The sequence below is a fragment of the Peromyscus leucopus genome, chromosome 12 (genome assembly GCF_004664715.2).
Source record: "Peromyscus leucopus breed LL Stock chromosome 12, UCI_PerLeu_2.1, whole genome shotgun sequence".
In the NCBI taxonomy this organism is placed as follows: domain Eukaryota; kingdom Metazoa; phylum Chordata; class Mammalia; order Rodentia; family Cricetidae; genus Peromyscus; species Peromyscus leucopus.
The window spans coordinates 72,456,101-72,463,275 of NC_051073.1; the positions used below are offsets into that span (position 1 = coordinate 72,456,101).

The 7,175-nt window shown below is 44.4% G+C and overlaps 1 pseudogene; it reads left to right on the forward strand.

Moving 5' to 3' along the window:
- Window positions 1-393: 393 nt before the first annotated feature.
- Window positions 394-6,972, forward strand: LOC114697126 (annotated as a pseudogene).
- Window positions 6,973-7,175: the final 203 nt, after the last annotated feature.

Here is a 7,175-nt window from a genome sequence, read left to right on the forward strand (position 1 = left end):
ATTCTTAAGGAAAGCACTTCATGGATACAATTTGAGCTCAGAAGCAAATGCTTCCAGTTTGGTCCCTGCCTCGGGGTGACGGGTTAGCATCTGGAACCGTGTCTGCGTTCTGCTCAACTATCCCTGGCTCTCTCTGCCAACGGCAGGGGCCGCGTTCGGAACTTACTCTGCTCGGTCCTCCCTCCATCATGAGATTTTTGGAAACTTCAACAGTCTCTCCTCAGCGCAGACGATTTCAAATTTAGATTTATTTTCTTTGACTTGGACTTGATGGTTCAGGGAAATCACGTACATTCTTGAGGAGGGCACCTGCCGTCCCCAAATCCCTCCCTTTTCTTTTTTGCAGGAGTGTTAGCACAGGAGTGTTAGCACAGGAGTGTTAGCACAGGTGGGATGTCCTATGCCAGCCAAGCTGAATCAAGCCAGCTGCAGTTTACCTTTCCCACTGATGACAAAACGCGCTTTGAACGAAGCGCCCGAAGGCAAACCCTGAAGGAGCCTGGAGAGTGAACAGGTGCAGGCAGACGGGACTGAAGCCTGAAGCGGAAGAAGCTGCAGCCTCGCTGAGTATCCCAAGTGCGTGTGACTTCTTCACCTCCTCGACTCAAGCCAAAGGCAGGCCAGGTTCTAGAACTGTGTATCCAGGACTATCAGGAAAACTCCAGAAATCACCTTTGCAAACCAACAGGCCAAGAAATGTAGCCTCTGGCCCGGAAACAGTAATAGAAACTTCTGGCTTTCTTGACAAGCGTTCCTGCCTCCCGGTCCTGATGCTGCAGGGCTCCTGGGCCTCAGTAACAGCACCGATAGGCAACCTCTACAGCAACCAAAGAAAGCTTGCCCTCTGGCCAGAAAGAAGTAGGAGAGAGGGTGGTGCCTTTCAAAAGTTCAAGAAAACCTAAGGCTTCTTTTTCTTCTCTCTTACTGCTTTACTCCAAACCAGCCCTAGTCACACAAAACAACTCCAGAGTTCAGGGATCACAACTATCAGATACCCGACAGCCTCCTGTCCAGAAGACACAGGAAAGGGAGGATCCTGTGAGCTGGAGGGTGCCAGCAAATGCCAGAGAGCATACTGAAAAAAGGTCCTTCTCACTGTGTAAAGGTCCCTACGTAATTCCCAAGCTCAATTCCAGGCTGCACAACACGGAATAGGTCCAAGGTCACAGACCCAACTATCAAGTCCCAGAGTAAATGCCACACATAATGGAAAGTGGTAACTGCCAGGGCTCTGAGCCTGAATTCATGAAGGAACCTTCCCCATGGAGGATGAGACACTGTAATCTGCGCCTAAACCAGTTAACTGTTCACACAAACATCACCATTTACATGAGGATTTTAACAGAACCCAGACTCTTGCTTCACAATACCCAACTGTGCTAGATCAAATACAAAATTCCAAGCCAGCCCAGTGGCAGGAGGGAGGCCTATGCAAGGACCATGGCAGTTGGAGGCCAAGCTGGGCGGCACAAGGAGACCTTCCTCTACAGAAAAAAAAAAAAAAATCATTTAATGCTTTAGAAGCCTGGGAAATACGTGCAATATTTAGGAAGAACAGAGTTATCAAAAGATGTTTTCTTGCTGCTATGATAAAGACCATGAGCAAGTAGACAAGGCAAGGGTGTATTTCAGCTCACAAGTCCTGACCACAGTCGCTCATGGAGGGAGGCGAGGCAGGAACGGAAGCAGAGATCATAGAGGGATGCTGCTTACTCGCTTACTCCCTTGTCTTTCTCAGCTTGATTTCTTACACAGCTCAGGACCGCCACCATCCACGGTGAGCTGGGACCTCCCCTATCAGCCATCAAAAAGAAAATGCCCCACGGGACACAAACAGAAAAGGAAGACACTGAAGTGTCTGTGTGTGCAGATGGTATGATTTTATACATAAAAGACCCTGAAACCTCCACTAGGAAACGTCTACAGTTGTTAAAATCCTTTCCTCAAAGTAGCAGGATACAAACTTAACACAAAAAAATCAGTCACCTTCCTATACATAAATAACAGACTGAGAAAAAAATCAGGGCAACAGGAGCTTTCACTATAGCCTCAGTGAATAGATAAATATAAAACCTTGAAATAACTCTAACCAAGCAATTGAAAAACCCGTGAATAAAAACTTTAAGATGTTGAAGAAAGCCGGGTGGTGGTGGTGCACGCCTTTAATCCCAGCACTTGGGAGGCAGAGGCAGGCGGATCTCTGTGAGTTCGAGGCAAGCCTGGGCTACCAAGTGAGTTTCAGGAAAGGCGCAAAGCTACACAGAGAAACCTTGTCTCGAAAAACCCAAAAAAAAAAAAAAAAAAAAAAAAAAAAAAAAGATGTTGTAGGGAGAAATTGAAGACAATTCCCATGCTCATGGATTGGCAGGGTTAATATTGTGAAAATGGCCATTCCCTCAAAATCAATCTATAGATGCAATACAATTCCTTCCAAAATTTTCAACATATTTTTTTCACAGAAGTTGAAAAAAATTAAACCTTGTATAGAAACACAAAACACTCAGGATAGGAAAAGACTACCTAAAAAAATAAAAGAATTGCTGAAGGTATCACCATCCCAGATTTCAAGTTGTATTATAGAGATATAGTAATTAAAAGAGCATGGTATTGGCATAAACACAGACACACTGATCAATGGAATAAAATTGAAGACCTGGATATGATTCCATATACCCACAGAGAGTTAGTTTTTGACAAAGAAGCCAAAAATACACACTGGAGATAAGACGGCATCTTCAGCAAATGGTGCCTGTCAAACTGAATGGCTACGTGAAGAAGAATGCAAATAGATCCATATTCATCACCCTGCACAAATTTCCATTCCAAATGGATCAAAGACCTCAGCATAAGACCAAGTACTCAGAATCTGATAGAGGAAAAAGTGGAGACCAGCCTTGAACTCGTTGGCGCAGGAAAGGACTTTCTGAACAAGAAGCCGACAGACAGCACAGACACTAAGAAAAACAAGTAACAAGTGAGACCTCGTCAAGCTAAAAAGCTTCTGTAGAGAAAAGCTATACAGACACTGTTGTTTCTGCGAAACAGCAGCCTACAGAATGGGGAAAGAGCTATACAAAGTACACATCTGATTGAGGGTTGATGTCCAAAATACATAAAGGACTAAAGGAACTGAACATAAGAAAATAAATACCCCAAATAACATCCAGAAAATAAATACCCCGATTAAAAAATGGGGCAGAGAACTCAATAGAGAGTTCTCAAAAGGTGAAACCCAAACGACTGAGAAACACATAAGAGGTCAACAGCCTTAGCCATCAGGGCAGTGAAAATTAAAACTACTTTGAAATATCTTACACCAGCCAGCCTGGCCAATATCAATAAAACAAATGACAGCATGTGCTGGCAAGGATTCAGGGAAAGAGGAACACTTATTCATTGTTGGTGGAGTACAAGTTTTTACAGTCACTATGGAAATTGGTGGGGCCGCTCCTCAGGAAGCGGGGAACAGATCTACTTCAAGATCCGGCTATATCACCCTTGGGCATACACTCATAGGACTTTCCATCTTGCTCATCTGTGCTCCTTGCTGCTTAATTCATAATAGCCAGAAACTGGGAACAACTTGGATGATGAAAATGTGGTACATTTACACAGTGGAATATTATTCAGCTCTTAAGAAAAGTGAAATTATGAAATTCGTAAGTAAGTGGAAAGATCTGGAAGCAATCATCCTGAGTGAGGCAACCCAGACTCATTGCACACTTTCTCTTCTGTGTGGATATTAGCATTTAAGCCTTAGATATGTGTGCTACAATCCACAGACCCTCAGACGTTAGGGACCTAGTAAAGGATAGGAGTGCGGAGAGGACGACCCAAGGATGAGGAAATAGAGTATATGATTATAAAGAGATAGGGGAAAAACTGGAACAGGAGGATTAAATAGGGAGGGGACTGGAAGAGAAGGGTAAAGAAGGAAATACAGAGAGGGACAATACCAATGGCCATATAGAAAACCATATGGAAACCTACTACTGTAGAAGCTTTCTAAAATATACACATACATGAAAGAAATCTAAATTGAGACACCAAATACTAGGGGAGAAAATGACCCAACTCTATATCTTACACCATGAAGGAAAACCTCCATTGCCAAGAATAGGTTACATCTAGTGGAGTCATTAGCCAACAAGGCTCCTTGGAAACCCCCAAATATCACAAGCTATTGCCAAAGCTATTGGTTATTTTCCACAGCCTGATGTGTGGTGGTTGGAAGGATGGCCACCATAGGCTCATGAGGAGTGGCGCTGTTCGGAGGTGTGACCTTGTTGGAGTGGGTGTGGCCTGGTTGGAGGAAGTGTGTCACTGGGGGTGGGCTTTGAGGTCTCAGATGCTCAAGGCAGGCCCAGTACTTCACTCTTCCTTCCTGCCGCCTGATGATCCAGATGTAGAACCCCCTCTCCAGCACCATGTCTGCCTTCACTCTACCATGCTTCCCACCATGATGATAATGAACTCAACCTCTGAACTGTAAGCCAGCCCCCAATTAAATGTTTTCCTTTATAAGAGATGTCATGGTCATAATGTCTCTTCACAGCAATAGAAACCCTAAGACATGATGGTAAGTCCCTACTGGAAAAGACAACATTTACATATCCCATCATACACAGAGCAGTCAATCTGGTACTCACTAGAAACGTCCCTGTGATGACTAGCATTCATGCTTCTAGAAGGTGTTCTGCATGCTACCAGAGGAGAAAGGTAATCATCAACTCAGGAACAAACCTTCGACCTACAGTGGTAGGAACACCTACCGCCATTATTCTGCTAAGTGAACGCAGCCATAAAATAACTCCTAAGGACATACTGCTGTACCCTAGCTCAGCACCTTATCAACCCACATCAGAGAGGCTTCTTCTTGCAATAGATGGGAACTAACACAGAGATCCACAACTGGACAACACGTAGAGAGTGACTTTGAAGCACCTTCCCCAATGGGATGTTTTCATCAAAGCCCTCCCCTCCAATCGAGCTCAGGGGTCTGTGTGGAAGAGGAGGCAGAAAGATGGTAAGAGCCAGGTGGGACGGACGACTGCATGAAAATAGGCTATTCCAGATACTTCATAACTGATGCATACATGAGCTCTCCGAGACTGGCAGCATGCATAAGGCCTGCACAGGTTCAAGCCAGATGAGTTCCTAGCACTGAGATAGGGAGGTGGATAAAAGAGTTTCATGACATTTCCATCTATACCATGTACTTGGATCATATTGAACACCTCATCCCAATATTATCCTTCCCCTCCGCTCTCCACTTATCTTTCCTCTTCTACATCCCTACCTATCCTTTGATACTAATTGTGTGAAATCCAGCATGCATTTTGCATTTATAGCCAACATCAACTTACAGGAACAGCAGAAAATGAAACTTGAGAAATAAAGAGCAAAAGGAGTGATAACTATCTGAATAAAGAGGTTTTCTGTACTCGAGTTCTTTAATTCTTTAATGTGTATGAGTATTGGAAGCAAGTATTGCTGTAATGTCTGAAGTGTCTGGGTGTGTATGGATACAATATGTGACAAGAACAACTGTCATGTAGCTAACTATTCCAAATTCAAACTTCTTTTTGCAGGAAAGGAGACACTCAGAAGGCTCAGGAAGCCAGGAAAGCTTGGGGTTCTTGGGGCCTGGTGAGATCACTGAGCACACAATGGCATCTGCCACATAAGCTGATGACCTGATTTCAGTCCCCAGAACCAATATGGCGGAAGGAGAAAACCAACTCCTATAAGTTGTCTTCTGACTCTGACTTCCACATATGTACTGTGGCATGTGTGCACAAGCATAAACACACACAGAGGCACGCACACATTCACACATGCTTGCTGTGGTAGTTTGAATGTAATTGGCCCCCATAACTTCATAAGGAGTGGCACTAATAAGAGGTAAGGCTTTGTAGGAGTAGGCATGACCTTGTTGGAGGAGGTGTGTCATTGCGGGGGTGGGCTTTAATGATTCCTATGCTCAGGATGCCACCCAGTGTCTCAGTTGACCTCCTGTTACCTGCATGATGTAGGACTCTCAGCTATTCCTCCAGCACCACATCTACCTGCACACTGGCATGCTCGCCACCATGATGATAATGGAATGAACCTCTGAAACTGTAAACAAGCCACCCCAATTAAATGTTTTCCTTATAAGGGTTGCTGTGGTCATGGTGTCTTTTCACAGCAATAAAAACCCTAAGACACATGCATACATATGCACACATACACACACACACACACACACACACACACACACACACATACACACACACGCAATGAAGAAACACCTTGGGGCTCAGGAAGCTCACAGTAACTCACGACTCAGGAACCTCAGAAGTTGCAAGACTTGAGACTGCGGGGCCCTTTTCTGGGGTGGTATAAGTAGCAAACAATTGCTAAAGAAAAGGAGATTCTTCGGTGGAAGTGCCTACAAGCTGGGCTCATCTTGAGATCACTCTGAGTCTCTTTTCTGCCTTGGCTGCTTGAGAACCAATGCCATCATAAGTGACACAGTAAGACTCCAGACTAGGAAATTCACAACTAACCATCTGCCACAGCAGAAAAAAAAAATTACCTGAGATGTCCTTTACCCTGAGAAGCCAACAATACCAAAGACAGAAATTCAGGGAAATCTAGCAAAAAAATGTACAAAAAACACACCAATGTCATCGTTGGGTTTGGATTCAGAACCCATTTGGGTGGTGGCAAGACAACTAGCTGTGACACGACCTATGATTTTTTGGATGATGTAAAGAAGAATGAGGCTCAACACAGACTTGCAAGACACGGCACTTACAGGAAGACTTCCCGAAAACGACAAAAGGAACGCAAGGGCGGAGTGAGGAAGGTCAGAGGACTGCCAGTTCAAAAGCCAGGATCGGTGTTGGCAAAAGCCAAAGGGGTAGAGATTCTGTGGGACCTGGCCTGCTGAGGGTGTGGATGTCTAAGGAGGGACCAGTGAACTAGAAACAAGAACACTGTGAGTTCTAGAGCAACCACTAGAAAATACCACAAAGAGACACAGCCCCAAAAGGCAATAAATAACGATCAAAATAATCCAGAAATGGCAGCGGGGCACAAAATATCATGGGAAATAATTATTTTAAAATATTTTATTGATTGTGCGTGCGTGCGCGTGCGCGCGCGCGTGTGTGTGTGTGTGTGTGTGT